The following is a 20225-nucleotide window of genomic DNA, read 5'->3' as shown; positions in this document are numbered from 1 at the left end:
TCAGTCCCCTTAACTTCACATCATTTTGGCTCTGTACTTCTAAAACATCCAGAACTTTATCTTCCCTTTAAATTCTAAAATGTTTAGATATTAGAGTAGAGCAGGTTAGCAGAGGAAAAATGAAAAAGAAAAAAAGAAAAGAAAAGAGATTTTTTTTTTTTACTTTTTCAACTTCAGAAATCTGTCCAGAGTCAACCAGGCAGTAAAAATTTGGAGAGTAAATAATCAACTTCAGAATAGCAAAGTGATAAAGAGCAAAAGTTCAAGTGTCTCCGTCAGAACGATCTCTGTTCATTCACTTTCTAGTTCTATAACCTCTGGTAAGTTATTTAGTTTCCTAAGCCTCGGTTCTCACTACTGAAAAATGGGAAGCATGCTTTCCTTATACAATGTAGCTAACACCTAAAAAGACACTTAGCACTTGGAAATCCAATATTACACAGTAATCAGGGACCTATGGAAACCAACATTATTAGAAAGGACCATGAATGTCACATGTTTCACTGTCTCTCTTGGTGAGATACAAATTCAGATAATTATGTGTACATATTAGGCAATTTCTAAAAGTCCCTCAAATTCATACACTTTTATAATTAGTCACAACTCTCATTTTATTAAGATAATTTTTAAGAAAATATCAAGTAACAACATATATTTACAGGCACTGTTTTTAAAAAAGTTGTTCAGTCTTATTTTAATATGTAAAGTAAATATTTGATGAACTCAAATGAAAGTTATGTAGTCATGTAATTATTAGGTGTATATGTATGTATGTATGTATTTTTCTTTAATCTTCTTAGACAGTCCTTCAACTGGGAGCTTGAACATACTAATCCTAGAATTTGTTCATTTGGCTTTAGTGTTAAAAATATTCAGACCAATGACTTTATTTATTCTCTTAACTGGAAAAACACAGCTGCTTATTATATGGGCGTGTATGTACAAGTTTTAAGCCACTGTCTAACAGACTCTTGAACCATTTAGAACATTTGTCAATTTTGAATGATTAAATAGTTAAATGCTACCTGAAAGTCAGTGATGATTCCATAAAACTAGTGACTACCACTTAAAATAAAATGCACACACACATAGGGAAAGTGGAAGTCTTATGTGAGTTTTGTAAGAGGAAGAACTAGGTGAAGTTCTCTTACCAGTTATTCAACTTAGGGAAAATTCATTAATTTTGTTCTTGGGGATTTAGTTCTATTAAAATTGAATTAGTAACAAGTGTCATTAAATGAGAGGTATGACAATCAATTGAAACAATGTCTGTAAAACTGTGTTGGATAATAGAAAACGCATTACAAACATGGGTCATTAAAATTATAAATTTAAAAAGAATATAATCATTTCATGGAATTCTGGTTTTAAGTCTTTCATGCATATAAGGCAGGAGGAAACATCAAATGTATTATTAGTACTTTCATTCACCAAGTGCAAAAATAGGAAGAATAAAACTTGCATTCTTAGGAAATAAGTAGCAGTACATTTCATGGCTCTCCAGAATCATGGGGAATGCTTCTCTGAAACCTGGAGATGAATTTATCAGTTTAGAAGTGTAACTCCCTCATAGTTTGAAAGTAGAGTGCAAGTCTACCTGAGGAAACTAATGCCTTTTGCTGTTATTACTAGTTAATATTGTAATGAATATAACAACGATGAGGAAGAGAATGGGAATCCAGATTTTTTCAAGAATTATGGTGATTATCATATTTTAGCCGCCCCCCCCCCCCCCCCCCCCCCGCAGGAAGTTCATGGCTAACACGATTCACATTCGAGATTTTTTTTTTTATTAATGTATGTTAGACAAAAAAAACCAATGGTTTCAGAAATAGGCATGGATTCTGTTCACAGAACATATTACTAATGCAATGCAGAATAGTAACATACAAAAATTAATGTGTAATTCTAAAGTGAAAATAATGCAGAGTTGGTATTTTTACAAGTCTAATTAAAATCCTAAGCTCCTGAGGGATTCATAGGAACTGGCACAGATAACAGAAGTATTTTTACATTTCCTATCACTGGGTTGGCATTATACTCCCCAAAATTTCCCAGTAGAATTGAAGATCAGTTATACCTAATCTTCTTTATTGTATTGAAAGGTGATTTGTTTCCATCTGGTATGGCAGATTTATATGGAAGATGATACACAAAAACAGTATAGGTTTGTGTTATTTTATTAGCAGAGACTTAATATTAAAAACTAATTCTTATTGTCATCTATTTTTTATCTGATTTGCCCTATTTACCTTTTTACAATGAGATGCACAGTAAGATCAAGGTAGAAAATTAAGCAGCATGAAGCTGAAGAAAGCACATTATAAGCATTATCTAGTTACTAATTAGACTCTAGCAGAAATCTCATCTGCAACGATTAATGTACTCTTAACAAAAGAAAAAAATGAGTCATCCTGTATATGAAAGAGATCTGGTTAACACTGCAATTAATCTTTTCCATTTATGGGAGAAAAGTGTTTACTACAAATTTTACTTACTAAACAAACAGAGGAATTATCCTAGATGTCAGTCAAAATCATTTCAAGCCATGGTTTCCCTGTGTTTCAGTATTGATTAGTGTGGTCTAATATTTTATTGACATGCTGCCTTTTTATGCTCAGTTACTATACACAGCTGGATCCTGATCATACATCAGTAATATTATAGGAAAATCTCATATACATTGTCTCTTTTAAACAATCATACATAGTTTAAAAGATAAAACTAGTTTATTGTTATGATAAAAAATCTAAAATGACATATGTTATGAACCTAAGACAAAGGGATGAATGAAGGTGATGTTGAAAATAAGGACATTGCAAAATTAATGAGTTATGTATTCCAATATCATCTAATTCTCTTTAATTAGTTTATAATTCTATTACTAGTATATGCTGCAACATGAATAATCATATTCTAGGGATGCAAAGTTCTATTGAAACCATGAAAGGAAATTCTGTGCAAGTCATAATTACTAAGAGGTTTTTTGTTCTGTCCAGTGGAACTGGCATGGAGAAAGGAGATACCACTAATCATTAGTTTGATGAGATTTATTGCGTCCTCCCTGTTTCTCTGTCTCTTTTGTTCTCTCACTATCTTCCTTCTCTCTCTCCCTCTCTCCTCCCCCAGGCTCCTAGCTTATCAGCCAATTATAGCAAAGCTTTCTCTCACGCAGGAGAGCATGCAGAGGAATGCCAGCATGACACTATATAAATCACGAGCTGTCCACGCACGGCATGATATTAGATAGCCAATCCTTGAGCTTGGTGTTAATGTGTCATAAGTCTCCAAGGAACTAGTAAGCAAGCAGCCTTTTTGGGTACTTCCTTATTTTGGTAGCCAGTGCCCTTTGGCTCACTGCCAGGCGCCATCTTATACAAGATGGCCCTCAACAGTTTTTAAGGGATTTTTCTTACTAGGTAAAGACTTATCATTAATATTGATAAAGACTCTAATACCCATCCTTGGCACAGAGTTTCATTCTCTGAATCATTCTTTTTAATTAGAAAAAAAATTTTTAAGCAGAGATATTACATTGAATTATATGGATAATAATTGAATTATAAGCGGTTTCAAAAGGTGTTTAAAGCACATTTCTTCAGCAGGAAGTAAGAAGGCAAATTAACAATGTCAGGAATAATGTCAGTGAAAGAGAAAGTCTGTGGATTATACTATACTATTGTGTCAGAACTGTGGATGTAACTTAAGAGCAATCGATTTTCTTTTGTAATATAATGAAAACTTTGTCTCATTTTGTGGCAAACAATACTACTGAAAGGAGTGTCTTCATAAACTAATGTAAATTATAAGTTAATCCTCAATTTATTAATTTATTTCAAATTACATTAAAGACAAGACAGTAAAAGAAAATGTGGTATATCAACACAATAGTCTTACTCAGCCATAAAGAAGAATGTAATTATGCCATGTATAGCGTTTTTTACGGTGACCTTTTTTTTTTTTTTTTTTACAAGTAGGAATATTCTCTAAAATAATGATAATGAGTACAGTATAGTAAATGCATAAACCAGTAGCACGGTCATTATCATTATCAAGTATTATATCCTGTATATAGTGTATTGTTGTTTATACCAGCATAACCACAAATACTTGAGAAATAATGTGCACTTTGACGATGTGGTGACTACAATGTTACCAGATACCAGGAATTTTCAGCTCCTTTATGATCTTGTGAAGTCACCGTGTTCCATGCAGTCCTTCACTGACTGAAACATTGCTATAAGACACATGACTGTGTTTGTATGTGGATAGTCATAATATATTACTTTCTAGGATATTGCTATTATTTTGTGGTTGGGAAGTCAAGAGTGGGAATTGAACTGGACATCTGTTTTACTGACCTGAGCAGTTTCTTACATACTTTGGTTAACTTTATCTACATGTTACCTTCTACTGGTCCCTGTGGAACAAATCCTGCCTTCTCAATATAGAATCTTCCACTAAACCCAGCCTCCCACCTGAAAAGGAAAAACAAAACAAGAAAACAAAATGAAACAAAACAAAACTTTCCTTGTTGCTAAGGCTCAGATATGAAACTTAGAATCCACCATTTATAGGAGAAGTAGTACACAGTATGTATCTCTTCCTGATGCTGATTTTCACAAAGTTTCTGAAACTGCAGGAGTAAAATGTCCTCTTATATGTAGTACTGTGATCAGGGCAGAACCAACAGTTCTTTTAAGAAGCGTGTTCTACAATGTGGGGTAGAAAGTCATTTCTGGAATCTCAGTTTGGAATTTATTTTCTCAGACTGAAAACGTTTGTGAAATAGCTGTACTTTGAACAATTCCTTTCCACTACAGTTTTTTGTTTTTGTTTTTGGCAACAAGAATTCTGACCAAAAATAATCTGTCAATTCCAAAATTTGTTCTATTTTTCAGAGAATACTGTTATGTACACTTATGATTAGCAAAAGGCATAAAATATGGGTCAGCTAGGGAAATAATTCAACTAGGAAATTTTAACCTGGAAAATTAAAATTATAATTTGTTTTGCCGTTTCTATTAGAAAAAGATTCCGGAACATACTGGAGTTCTCACCTTTCTTGGTGGTCAGGTAGGCATATAAAGAGACCTTTTAGAACTATTAGGTAGGAGGTTAGAAACTTTAGAAGTATTTCCAAGAGAGGTTCTTAAAGGACCAGAAGGAATCTACATCCCCTCACATAATCATGGGCTCTAGAGGTGATGTTTCATTCAGTTAATGACCTTGTGTACCATAAAATTATAATAGTGGTAGAAAATTCCTGTTACCTAGTGCTGTCTGTCATAGCCGTAATCTCAGTACAGTGCATCTTTCAGATGTTTATGATGCTGGCATGAAAACACCTAACAAGCTGCTTGTCTTACAAAAACATAAGGAATTATATATAGTACATAATACATATACCCAACACATGTCTGTATGTGTGTGATTGTGTATATGGATGTTTATGCCACATAGCCTAAATGTGTAGTGGGCTGTACCACTTAGATTTGTGGAAGTACACTCTGTGAGGTTTGTAAAATGACAATATGGCCTGTTTCTCAGAACATATTCCCATTGTTAAACCATGCATGACTAAAGCCATGAGGAGCAGGTTGCATGTGAGGCGTCTGAAACTTGCCTTCACAATTAGGATTGCTTTTGTGTCGCTTTTTATTTGTAATCTATTCTATTTAGCAATACTAGAAGGCAGTCGAGGTTTTTTAAAGTAGTCTTTTAGGGTTCTTTTTCAAACGCCTTTGTCATTGTGCCAACTATCCAGAAAACGATAGCAGAAAATAACCTACCTAAGAGTTTGGATGGTTATTATGATCACATCAGAATGTCAAGGAGAAGGAACTTTGTGGTAGATGAGCAGGATTTTGGGGTCTGAAGGATACATTATTCTAAATGTTTTGAGGGTAGGAAATGGAAGAAGAATTTTCCCCCAGTGGAACATGCCTGGCGGCATCTTGCTCCATGAAGGGAGCAGTATGGAAAACCCATCCTATAAAGGGAGCAGTTGAAAGGGGATCCATTGAAAGACCTGTAGTTAACGATCTTCACTAAAACTAAGAAGGAGGTAATTATTCACCAAAGCAAAAAGCAGAAAACAAAATACAATTAGATCAGTCCAAATGATAAGGTAAACTAGAAATTAAATCCTGCATTACAATGCTTGAGGTAGAATTTTCTGGAGTGATAATATTTTGGGACTGACAGAGGATCTGAAGACTCTTGTGATCTCCACTAGAGAGACAGAATCTTTTTAGGCAGAATTAATCACCGCTAATACATGATAGTGCCACTGAGTGTAGCAAAAACAATTCGTTAATTACTGGGCAGACATATCTGCCTTCAGAAGTGGTCAGAGAAATAGTATCTAAACTTTCAGATGTGGTCTACAGAAATACAGATATAAATAGTCTAAGAAAAAAATCTTCACTTACTCACTTTGAAAAATAATTATAGGTTAAAGGATTTAACTGTTAGAAATTCTGATCCAAAATTTCTACATTGAAACTTTCTGGTTTAGGAGGATATAACTATAGGTTAGAAATAATGTTAAAAGATGGGTTCAAAAATTGTGTACTTAGGCCAAGAGACTTCCAAGTCGGAAAATAAAATACAGAACTGAGTCATGATATTTTCAGTGGTTAAAATGCTAATAAACAACTTGTTACTTAGTATTATTTTTGGCATAAGAAAATATATTTAGTAATATACTGTGCATCTACTACCAAGTTAAAGAGTTTATTTTAGAAATAATTATCAAAATTAATACAAGAGGTTTGTGCTCCTTGGTTTTAATGACTGAACGTTGCTTTACTGTGTAAACAAAACAACATCTTGATTTATTTTCTTGAATGGAAATTCATACACTTTTCAATATTACAAACAATACTGCAATGAACATTCCTGGCACCCGTGTCCATTTTGGGGTAGTGTAATTGCTGAGTTATAATACGTGTGTACCTTCTACCTCACTAGAGAGTACAGAAAATTAGTCCAATGGGGCTGTGCCAATTTACAAATCTGCCAACAATGAATGGAAGTTTCTCTTGCCCCATATCTTATTGCTATTTTTAAAAACTTTTTAAATTTAATGGGTGTGAAATTGTAGGTAATTATTGTTTTAATTAGCATTTTCTAATTACTAATGAGTTTGAGAATTTTAATATGACTTGGCTTTTGAGTCTCTTGTGTTTTGCATTAATGTGTTGTAAACTCAGCAAAACCTTTAAAAATATTTATTTTATTAACAAATAAAGTAAGTTCCAATAACTTGGAAAAGGACATTTTTAAGCTTTTTGTTTTATATGTTGTTCTATAATACTGCTACCTGGTTCTTACCCACAGGCTTTCTAATTTAGTTGCTATGGAGTACAATATAGGCATCAGGAATTTTATAACTGCTCCCTAGATAGTTCTAAGTGCAGTAACATTTGGGAACTTTGGGATTCAGTTGATCCTGAATTGCTAATATCCAAAAATAGTAAATAAAGCAACGTTCAACTGATAGGGTATGGATTGGATGGAAGAAGGAGCAATTGGCAAATGAAAGTGAAATACCTTATTGTTTGATAAAATATTCTGCCACATTTGGGTGACTAAATGGCTTACTCATGTAAAACTAAGGGACATAAGGATTGTTTGTGCTAATGATAGGAGAAATATTCAGGAAGAGAGACAAAGATAAGCTGCCCAGCTGCTACTATGAGAACATGAAATATAAAGCAGGTGAACACATAAATAGACTTCAATCTGATTTGCAGTTTGGACCTTTCACAGGAAGAGTACTTCTGAAAAAATGCAATTTCCTTCACCCAGTCTAGCAGACAGAAAAAAAAAAAAAAAAACTGAAAAATTACTGGTAATGGGCATCACTGGGTAGATATGCCTGAAGCAAAAAATTCCAAAACTGTTCTAGAGAAGAATAAAGAGTCACATAAGAATGACAGAAGGTCTTCTGGAAGGTCTGTGGAATCCTGACCATGTGCCTCCTGTCACCCTCCCAGTTAGTGTGAGCAGCAGCTCCTTTCAGACTGAGATTGCTGTTATGTATCTCACTGTGTGAAGGTGTGTGTGTGTAGTAAATGTACTCATCTTCTATTTCAAAGGAACTTTTCCTGGGTCAGCTTGAGAGAACCACTCACCTGGAGGTGAACAGGGCTCACTATTACAACAAAACAAATGAAACTTCCCCACACAGTCATCCTAGTCAGATAAGCTGGCATGTGGAAGCCTGTATGCTAACATGCATAAATCCCAGAGATCTCTAGCTTTCTGCTATAATAATTCTCCTCCTCCTCCTTCTTCCCCACTTTCTCTTCCTCCTCCTCCTCCTCTTCATCTTCCCCTTCCTCCTCCTCCTCCTCCTCTTCTTCTTCTCTTCCCCTTCCTCTTCCTCCTCCTCCTCCTCCTCCTCTTTCTCCTCCTCCTCCTCTTTCTCCTCCTCCTCTTCTCCTTCTTCTTTTTTGTTATTTAGCAGAACACAAACAACAATAGGTGTTTATGTTAACAATAATAGGTGTTGTCGAGGATGTGGGGAAAAAGGCACACTTTTACCTTGCTAGTGGAGTTGCAAATTGGTGCAGCCATTCTGGAAAACAGTGTGGAGATTCCTCAGAAAACTTGGAATGGACCCACATTTTGACCCAGTTATCCCACTCCTCAGTTAACACCCAAAGGACTTAAACTCAGCATACAACAGTGATGCAGCCACATCAATGTTTATAGCAGCTCAATTCACAATAGCTAGATTGTGGAACCAACCTCAATAGCTAGATTGTGGAACCAACCTAGATGCCCTTCAAAAGATGAATGGATAAAGAAACTGGTATATATACACAATGGAATATTATTAAATCATAAAGAAGAATAATATTATGGCATTTGTAGATAAATGAATGGAATTGGCGAATATCATTCTAAGTGAAATAAGCCAATCCCAAAAAACCAAAGGTTGAATGTTTTCTCTGATAAGTGGATGATGATATATAAAAAGGATGGGTGGGTGGTGGGAGAGAGAAGAATGGAGGAACTTTAGATTACATAGAGGGAAATGAGAGGGAGGAGGGGTATGAAAAATGGTGGAATGAGGAAGACATCATTACCCTATGTACATGTATGATTACACGAATGGTATGAATCTACATAGTATAAAACCATAGAAATGAAAAGATGTACCACATTTGTATACAGTGAATCAAAATGCAGTCTGTAAAAATAAAAAAAGAAATTTAAAAAGACATCACATCATGCTTTACTTTCTATCTCACAATATTGTGCCACTAAAATTTTTTTAAATGAAATTTTTAGCCTGTGTGATATTACATTTTAAAGTATAATACATTAACGATTTTATTATTTTAAACAGTTTTCAAACTTTTGCCTTGTTTTCAAATTTCTTCAGTTTTTTTAAGTGAACATCATTTTCTATTCAAGGATCCTATCCAGAATCCCACATTTTAGTTATGTGTCACTAGCCTCCTCCAGTATGTAAAATTTCCTGATACTTTGCTTTTCTTTCCTGACCTTGATTGATGCAACTGCTCAGTTGTTTCATACCAGTAAATTTTTTCCCTCAACTTATGGTCATCCAGTATTTTCAGATAATCAACCTAAGATTATACATTTTGCAAGAATACTGCAAGGATAAAGTTGTGTCCTCAAATTGTCATATCAAGTGTGTGATATTAATATGCTTACTAAGAAAAATAGTTATAAAGATACATAGTTTAAATCAGTGGCTTGAAGCTGGTGAAATGTGAACTGTGCAAGAGAAGAAATTAATTCTATACCATCTAAAAACAGATCACAACATAAAGTTGCTATCTCCACAAAATATTTGCCCATGAACAGTGTAGTAGCCTCACCTCGCCCACCTATAAGAAGTCCAAAATTCAAAGAGTGTCATTAAGCATAAAACAAAAAAAGTAAATAAATGCATAAAACACTTTTATTATGGGAGAAACACACTAAGACTAAAAATGGACATCTTTGTGTGAGAAAATTTCTAGCAACAATTACATAGAACTATAATTCTGGAAGCAACACTTTAAAAACAATCATGGAGATTGTGCAGTAAATCCACCAGAATATTCTGAAAAAGTCTTGTCAGGGAACAGAATAATGAAGAGTATAATGAAGCAATGATGTGGTTTGCTCAAGCTAAAATGCAGGTCCACTTCAGAATTTCACTGGAAAGTCATATAATTTCAGAAACTTGGTCATAGTCTGTTTGTAATTAATAAATTATAGATCAAATTCCACAGACACCCTAATGAATGACACTTTCAAATGAAAAATTTTGTCACACTTAAATTCACGTTCAATTAGGCTAGAGACCGAGATTATCTTATTTTCTTTTTCATTTCCTTGTTCTTTTTTTTTTTTTGGCCATGTTCTTGTCTTCCTAAATAGAAGTTCCATAAAGAAATAATTCAATAATTTTATGGGCTTTTGAAAACTCAATAAGAGTATTTAATTCTTGTATTCAATTCTAAATTTTTCTAGCCGATAAAAAATGTTATGAGCACAGTAATCATCATAATTAAAACTTACAATATTTTAATGGAAAATAAATCTCAAGCATTAACTTATAATACAAATATGTTTGTAATTTTACTTAATGGATAATTGTTATAAAAATTTCTTCTTGCTACACGTAACCTTTTAGGAACTACAGAGTCATCAGTTGTCATTTTGTCTGTCCTTCATTGGCCCTGCATATTACCATGAACTGAATGTAACACTGACAAAGCAGTTGGAGAAACATTTCTGCAAAAACCAATAAAAGTAAAGGCATGTCAGTGATAAAAAAAAAATGACATGTGTAAGTGCATTAGAATTCTGACATAAAAACTGAAAAGCATAGTAAAAGTATATAATTAACTCCATTTATTCTGAGCCGACTATAAATATTTTGATCTTATAAATAAAATATATGAATAGCAACATTGGATATAAAATAATTGGCAATTTGATGATTAAAATCTGTGATAGAACTTAATAAAATCTACTATTTTAGGTGTTTAATGACTAAGAATTATTAATGAAAATCGGTAAGTTTTTGTTCATTTTGAGATCACAATACAGTATGATTTAAGTCAATATATCACTTATATAGCCAACATATCATTTACTGGATCTCACTTCCCTAATAATTTTACCTTCTTTTTTCCAGAAGCATAATTTTTAAGATATATTTCAACATGCTCTAATATTAGAGAGACACAAAACATACATGCAAAGTTTTATTTTTTAATCCAACTCATATCTATAGACAATATCACAAGGCCACTTCCAAAGCATCTTATCACTGTCAGACACTTTCAGCTATGGATGATTTTCACTGAAACTCTAGTGTGATTTTGATCATCTTCTTATATTATTTCTTTGCATTCAGAACCTGTTAAAAACTCATATCCAAACATTACTAATATACCTTACATACAAATTTTAAAAACACCTGCTATATCCCAAATGTGATTTGGCTTCTATTTCTATGGTTTCTTTTTGATCCTAACATATTCTTGATGTGTATATATTTTTATATTTTCTCATACAGTTTTTGTGCATTTTGCTTGTTGTAAGAGAAACAGAAAAATAAAGGGCAAGGAAGAATAGCCTGTAACAGCTTCATTCTTTGTTCTAAGAAACAGCAGTAGCTGTTTTGTTGGATTCTTAGGAGTTCTAGGTGATGATTGTTGAGGTTTAAGGGATCAAATAAATAGCATCTCCTTTTTCTATTTGTCTTCAGAACTGAGAGACAAATGTAGCAGTTGAGCACATGTGAATCATAATGCTAGCTTTATTGCTGATAAAGTTGTTGGACAACATGAGCAACACTTCTAATAAGAACACCAACCAAGTGAGTCACTGGCTGAGTTGGGGAACATGGCCGACACTCTGAGGATTCAAGGAAGCATGGTCCTATCTAAAGGAGAGCTGGGGTCTGCTAGCAAGTCCAGGAGGAGCTAAATCATGTGAGCTCCTGGTTCTTCCCAGATTGACCAGAGAAGTCATCACTCATGGAGGAGAAGGAGTAAGTTGAAAGAACGGTTACCATAAGTGTCTCTCTGTATGAACATAGAAAATACGTGGAATAACATCCTCTCTAAGATGTTTCCTAGAGAAACACAGGGTGACTAGAAAAAATGTGAGTGTAGACATGAGAAAAATTCCTTTATCTCAATTTATTTACATAGAGGGTCTGCTTTGTGCTAAGCGCTCTTTAGATCTTGAGGATTTAGAAGTAAAACTAAGTCCCTGATTTTATAATGACAGTCACCAAATAATTCAATAATAAAGCATAAATATATACATATCCCATAATACATATGTATTATGTGTTTGTATTATATATATGCATATGTTCATATATATAATAAACATTTTGTAGAAAATTAATGTTTGAAGATGAGAGTGAGTGACAGGATGGCTACTTCAGATGCTGTGGAAAGTTCACTGAAGATTTGCCATTTGGTTAAAATCACAGAATATTCAAATTTCCTGATTTGTGGCAGCAGGTTTCTTTTCCTCTTTAGTAGGTCCTTTACCTCCAGCTTCTTTTCAGCAGTTAGTTTTCTCTGCAGTTCTTTACAAAGTTCATTCCCATCACAGATTGGTTCTTTCAAAGACAGCAAGTTTTTCATCCTTCACAGGCTTAAAACTTCTTCTGCCTTCTTTTTTTTCATGGTATTATTCTTTTGATCTTACTTTATCTTCTAAACTTTCAATTTTTTTGAAAACTGCAGTTATTTTTAACAGAGATACCATGTAAATAACACAGTAGTCTTCTGTTGTATCACATTTGTTATTTATAGATGATATTAAATTTTATTAGCTGGTTAAAATTATGTCAAGTTTCCACTGTATTTGAGGTTTGAGCAAATGATTAAAACGATTGATGGTGTGGCAACCACGTTTATCAGTATATAAAAATGGAAGCCCACAGATGGAATTGGAGAAGACAAATTATGACCGTGTCTTTCATTTTTCTTCTGAAATGTTCTAGAATAATAATGAAGACATGTAGCATCAAAATTTTGATTTGAAAATTCTCTTCTGTAGAGAAAGGGCTGTTTCCATAATCATATGAGAACATGAAAGATAAACTATGGGTATCTTGTGCTAAGGAACTGAAAGTGGTCCAAAAAATTAGGAGCAAGTAAAAGCATACAGAAATAATCTTGAAAAGGATGTACTGCAAAAAGGTGAGCTTTAAAATAAATAAATAAATGCAAACTAGATTATAAACTATTGAATAAGATAGAAATGCTTAAATGGGCACTGATAATGAATGTACATATAAATAAACAAGAAAGAGGGAAACCTTTTTCTTTTCGTTTCTTTCTGAAGAATATTGAAATACACACACATACACAGACACACTATATAAATATATATATATGTATGTATATATATATATATATATTTTAAAACTGCATTCATAGAAGAACCAGGAAAGGATATGAATTTTAAGGGTGAAAGAAAACCTGATGAGTAACAAAATATTTAAATAGTCTCAAAATATAGTAGTTAACTATATTGTTCCCACTAGATGGCCTTCAACAAGGCCTCTATTCCTTCATCCCTGGCTGTTGCCTAGTCAGATCACTTCTCTACATTGATTCCATCTCTTGCATGTGAGGATCAAAGTCATCTGATCTGAAATCCTTAAACTATTCCGAGTTTTTCCTAGCTCTCCTCTCCCTGTTCAATTTTCCTTATACTCTTTCTCAATGCCTCCTCCCCTTTACTTTCTCCTCTTCCTTTTCCTTTCACCATAGTGCTAAATAACCTAAATTCTTTTAGAAATATCTGATTGATCCCATAAAATGATTTGGTGGTAGATTAATGGGAGAAGAGTCATCAAGACTATGAAAGTTGCAATTGTGTTATGAAATATCAAAACTTTAAATCTTATACAATCAGATATTTTAGAGAGAATAGTTGATTTGGTATAGCTCTCCATGTGTTCTGTCTGTCTGTCTGTCTCTCTCTCTCTTTTTCCTTACCACTTGATCTTTGCTGGCATTAGTGGAAACTGGAACAATGCTTTTCTGAAATTTGGGCTTGGAGCAGATGGTTATTATCTAAAAGTTTTCTGTCATTCTAGTCTGTCCCTCTTCCTTGTCCCAGGGCTTTTTTATTGCCTATTGCTGTTTCTGGGATTCTAGCTTCATTATGTCCAATTTTTTTTTACATATTAGAAACTCCATAGAACTTAGCACTTAGCTCTTTGGATCCTGAATCACCTAACTAGTCTACCTTCATTTAACGTTTCTGAGTTCTCTTACTTTTTAAAAATACAGTGTCTAGGGGTTTTAATTATACTTTTGGGTAGTTGAGAGAATATGGCATATGATATATTTCCCTGGAATTGGATGGAATTAATGTATATTCTAGACTCTATCTCTCAAGTTCAGTTGATGTGTTAAGTACTTTCACATAAGATAAACAGTAATTTTCCTAATGGAAAAAAGAAGAAAGAAAAAAATAGAATTTCTTTTGTCACTGGTGACCTCATTACTAAATATGTTGAATTTTCCACAAAGTTTATTAATATATTCACTTAAGTGATTAGCTATAAAAAGCCTAATAGCTCACAATATGGTGAAAGCAACATGTGAATAAAAGTGCCATTTCCTATTCCCAGTCCCATTCTTGCCTCTGTACATTTTCCATGCTGTAAATGACTGATGATGTCATCCATAAACCAAACACTGATACAAGGCTGAATCCATTTAGAAAACATTAATCAGTTTTGCTTTTTTCTACATTTTCTTCCAAAGACCCAGTGAATCTTGTGACATTCTTTATTGGATGTGAATCCCTTCTTTAAAAATCACAGTTGAAGTTGGATGAAAAGCAGGTTAAGATCAAGGAAAAGTAGAGTTGAATGAAGAAAGTTCAAGATGGGAAATCTTATGTATGAGAAATGCTGTCAACGGGGGAGTTAGGAAGGAAAAGTTTAGTAATGGGCATTGCAGTTTGCAGAGCAGAGCAGAGCAGACAGAATACTATTCAATAGTCTGACAGGAGCTGAGGAGAGCAAAGAACAATTTTCACACCTTTTTCTGATAAAGCAGTAGGTTAATTAAGGGCAATCAATTTAGTGACAAATAAAAAAGAATTGCAGAGTGTTTTTACACAAGAGATAAAAAGAGATCTATTCAGTAGTGAGTAGACCTTGCCAATTGTAGAAAATATGGGAAGCAGGTAAATTGGTCTACTTGATCTTATGGGGAGGGGAGAGGAATGACTGATAAACTCTGTTACCATGAGTAAGACATTTTTATTTTTTGCTTTGAATGATTTTTTTTGTGGGGTGTGGTTATAAGTTTTTGTATGGTTTGACCATAATGTTTTCATTTTTAAAATGAGAGCCTCCTACAATATAACTATCTTCTAATGTCTATCTTTTGTGTATATTGACTCAAAGAAAGTTTTCCTGTATGGTGAATATCTGAAATATTGAAATTCTCTTTATATTTTACCCAGGTAATTTTCTTAGGCAATAAAATGGTTATGAGGTTGTATCAGAAATGCTTGGATTTTAATAATAATGGCATGAGGTTTTATGTTGATATAGCATCTTTCATTTTTGAATCTCAAATGATTTAAATATACCTCATTAATCACCAAAGCATTCTGGGAGGCCTGTAGGTGGGTGGTTTTAACATTATTATCAACAATTAAATAATACCATAGAGATCAATCTTATTTTTATAACATAAAGATATTCTTTCTTTTTACCTTCTAAAGGCTCATAATGAATAAAAGAAAAAGACATTCAAATATAAACATACCCTCAAACACACTGTCAATTATCAATGGGATAATTACACAAAATGAATTTGAGACTCATAGTGAAGAAACTACTCTCTTTGGAATATATTATATTTTTTGTGAAAATAGCATCAGTAATTTCAGGCATCTGGGATATTATTAACTCCATTAAAATAGTAATTTAATTTATTATTGATTCAGGTATAATTTCCGTTTCTTAATGCCTGTATTTCTGAAAAGTTTGTATAAATTAAATTTTAATTTAAATAAAACAATAGCTACATCATCCTTCTGAAAGATATGCACAATGAATTATTTTTTCTGTTGCATTGAATTGAATATTATAAATATTAAGAAGATTTGTTTTTATACATTTGGAATTCTTAAAAGTGGGACAATTCATATATTTTAATACAATGGAAGTGAAATTAAATTTTCTAAAATATTCCTAAGGAACTCTTTCTAGCCAGGAATAATCTTCATTAGGAACACATTGGTCTTAGAAAAACTGGTAGGAAAATCTGTCTCTGCAAGTAAATTAAAAATATTAGAAATTCTTTAGGAGATAAAGTGAACACATACTCTTGGTTTTTATGTGAAGTCTATCATTATTGAATTCAACCATCATACAAATGATTTATTGATTATAGCAAATCTTTATGAGCTTGGTGAAAATATTGTTATATCTATAAAATAATGTTACCATAGCAAAATAGGGAAATTTCCATTTATTCCTTTAAAAACTGTTTTTACAAATACATAAAAGACATAATTATTCTAATATATTTATCTCAATTTGTACATGATTCTGATAAAATTTATAATAATGAATTGTTGAAAAGTAGTGTTTTGCTGATCTAATTTAAAAATATTAAGCATTTAGAAAAAGTGATTTGGGGGCTCAGTTTATAATCTTCAAAACAGTGACATGTGATATTAAATATTATTGAAAAATCTAAATGTAGAAGCACAAATGTATGACATAATGTCATTTTTTGTATATGGTTCTAAAGTCACTTATTACTGAAGTGTCTCAGAAAAAATAATCAAAGATTATTTTCAAAAGCAAAGTATACTAAACATCATTCTTATTACAATACAAAGTGGATTTCTTTCTGTGATTTTTATTTCACAAAAGTTTAGCTCACAAAATGTAGTCTACATGAAAAAAAACTTGTGATTTTGCAATGCAGGATACGTAGTATCTGTACCACAACCATTGATTATGTGAAACTGTCTTTCATTGTATATGTGTGTCTGTGCATTACCATGAAAACCTTGCATAAAGTTAGCAGGAATCATGTTTTAAGTTTTAAGCTGGGGTGTGTTAAATTAAAGTATCTGTAGTAATATACTTAAACATTCCCTGGGAATGGCAAGTTACTAATTTGGTCAATTTCATCCTCCAATACTTCCTTTTTCCCTTCCCTCCTCCCTGCCTACACACTCTTGTTTCTAATTTTCCCCACAATGCTTCATTTTCTCTTAAAAATAATATCAGAAAAAATGGTTTGGGAACTGCTACCACATGAAGATTGTAATCTCACTCCTTAACTCATTCTTGTCTTGCCCTCCTCCATTGTATGTTCTCATAGTTGCTGAAGATATCCTTTGATGTATTTTTATACACACAAGCACACACATTTGCTAAAACACAAACAATACACAAAGACATTATAAAAGGATTCAAGTTTCCTTCTGCCTATGTCCTTGAGATTTTAGTGTGAACTGTACAATTCTTCACTATGCCTGAGATCCAAGGATGTTGTTTCAGACAGAATCTTTTAGATTTAAAGTGCAAATTTGGAGATAGAAATTCAGAAAGACCGATTCTCCACTGAACAGAGAGAAAAGGCTCTGGAGAAGATATGGGCCACGTGAGAATAAAGGGGCGATAGGGAGTAGTAGAAAGAGTTGGTGGGCAAATGGAGCCAGTAGAGATATGCCAGGTCTTAGAGATGGAAGTTTATGTTCGCTTAACCATAATTTCATAGGCACGGACCGCTAGCTTATATGTATATTGTATAATTGCTATTCAAAACTAGAAATGAAGATTTTATAATAAAGACAGACTTAAAATAATGAGGGACTAAAAACATTTTCTCCTGTAGAGAGCACAGGGGGCTACAAGGGTGAACATCAAAACCGGATGGACATTTAATGTTGTCTCCATTGAAGATATGCAGAGGTAAAGAGAACCTAGACAAATGACTCAGAGAATTTAATATCTGGTGATTACTTTTGCCATCCAGTGCTCTCCCCATGTATAGTAATTCTGTTCAATTCTGCATAATTTAACAAAATAGTTATCATTTGTTTGATTGACATTTTGATTTATTTCAGAAACTTATCTAAAAATCTCAACAGTTACTGAAGACTACACCAGTTCAGAAAAAAAAACAATTATTAAAGCTTGACAGCATACTCCTAGACTACATCCTCTCTACTCCCACAATAGAATATACAGGATTCTAGTCAGTCTGGTTCATGTCTTGAATGGGAGAATTTCATGAATGATTCAGAGATTTCAGGGATTTATGACCAATTTCTTTTTTGTGCTTTTATTAGTATATTATAATTAAAGACAATGATAGGATTCATTTTGACATATTTATATAGGCATAAAAGAAATTTGCTCCATTTCAAGCCACAGTAATTCCTCCTTCGGTTCCCTCTTCCCTTCCCCTTGAGTCCCCTCCTCTATAAGACATATTTCCATTTATTTTTTTTAAATTATTGCATTATAGTTATATATAAATATAGAATCCATTGTGATATAGTCATATGTGCCTATAGCATAATTTGGTCAACTTCATTCCATAGTTCCTCCCCTTTCTCATACCAATCCCTCCCTCTTGCCCACCTTCCTGTATTCCACGGCTCTTTCTTTTATTGTCATGAGAGCCCCTTTTGTAAAATTCTTTGTCTCTTTTGGTTCCACATATGAGAGGAAACATTTGACCTCTGACTTTGTGAGTCTGGCTTATTTCACTTAGCATGATGACCAGCTTCATCCATTTACCTGCAGATGACAGAATTCCAATCTTATTTATGGCTGAATAAAACTCCATTATGTATATATACCACATTTTCTTTATCCATTAATCTGTTCAAAGGCACCTAGATTGGTTCCATAATTTGATTATTATCAATTGTGCTGCTATAGACATTTGTGTGCAGGCATCTCTGTAGTATGGTGAATTTAGTTCTTTGGGATAAATACCAAGGAATTGGATATCTCAATCATGTGGTGGCTCTAATCCTAGAATTTGAGGTTTGGTGTTCTGATGCTTCCAATATTGCTTTTATTGCTCAATCTGCTTTGTCCATTCTGGGTCCTTTTAGTCTTCATATAAATTTTAGGACTATTTTTCATGGTTTTGTGAAGAATGTCATTGATGTTTTGATGGAGACCACATTGAATCTTTAGATTGCTTTTGGTGATATGGCCAATTTGACAGTATTAATTCTCCCTGTTCAAGAACATGGAAGGTCCTTCCATCTTCTACGGTCTTCTTCAATTTCTTTCTTCTATGTTCTATAATTTTCCATTACAGATTTGTCACCTCCTTGGTTAGACTTACTCCCAAGTTTTTTTTTTTTTTTCCTATTCCTTTCTCTTCTTTTCTTTTTCTCCCTCTTTTCTTTTTCTTCCCCTGAGACTTTTGTGAGTGGAATTAATTTCCTGATTTCATGAGCAGCAGATTCATTATTGGAGTACAGAAAAGCCATTGATTTTTGTATGATTATCTTGTATCCTGTTACATAGCTTCGTTTATATATTAGTTATCAGCTCTAGAAGTCTTCTGGTGGAGTTTTTTGGGGAGCTTCTAAGTATAGGATGATGTCATTAGCAAGCAGAAATAATTTGACTTTTTTTCTACTTGTATCCCTTTAATTTTCTGCTCTTGCCTAATTGTTCTGTCTAGAGTTTTAAGAACTAAATTAAATAGGAGTAGTGAGAGTTAACATCCTAGTCTTGTTCCTAATTTTAGAAGAAATAATTTCAGTTTTTCTGCATTCACTATGATATTGGCTTTGGGTTTGTTAAATGCAAACTTTATGATGTTGAGGTAAATTCCTTATATCCTAATTTCCTTAGTGTTTTTAACATGATTTGATGCTGAGTTGTATCAAAGGTTTTTTTTCTTCATCTACTGAGATGATTATGTGATTTATGTCCTTAAGTCCATTTATGTGATGAATTACATTTATTTACTTTCATATGTTGAAACAAACTTCCATCCTCTAGGATGAAATCAACTTTGAACATGATATGCATCTTCTTAATGTTTTTTGACTGTGGATTGTTCACATTTTTTAAAATTTATTTTTTTATTTTAACAGACTGCATTTTGATTTGTTATACACAAATGGAGTACAACTTTTCATTTTTATGGTTGTACATGATGTAGATTCACACCATTTGTGTAATCATACAT

The sequence above is a fragment of the Sciurus vulgaris genome (assembly GCF_902686455.1).
Source record: "Sciurus vulgaris genome assembly, chromosome: 5".
In the NCBI taxonomy this organism is placed as follows: Eukaryota; Metazoa; Chordata; class Mammalia; order Rodentia; family Sciuridae; genus Sciurus; species Sciurus vulgaris.
Note: the sequence above shows the minus strand (reverse complement) of the source record.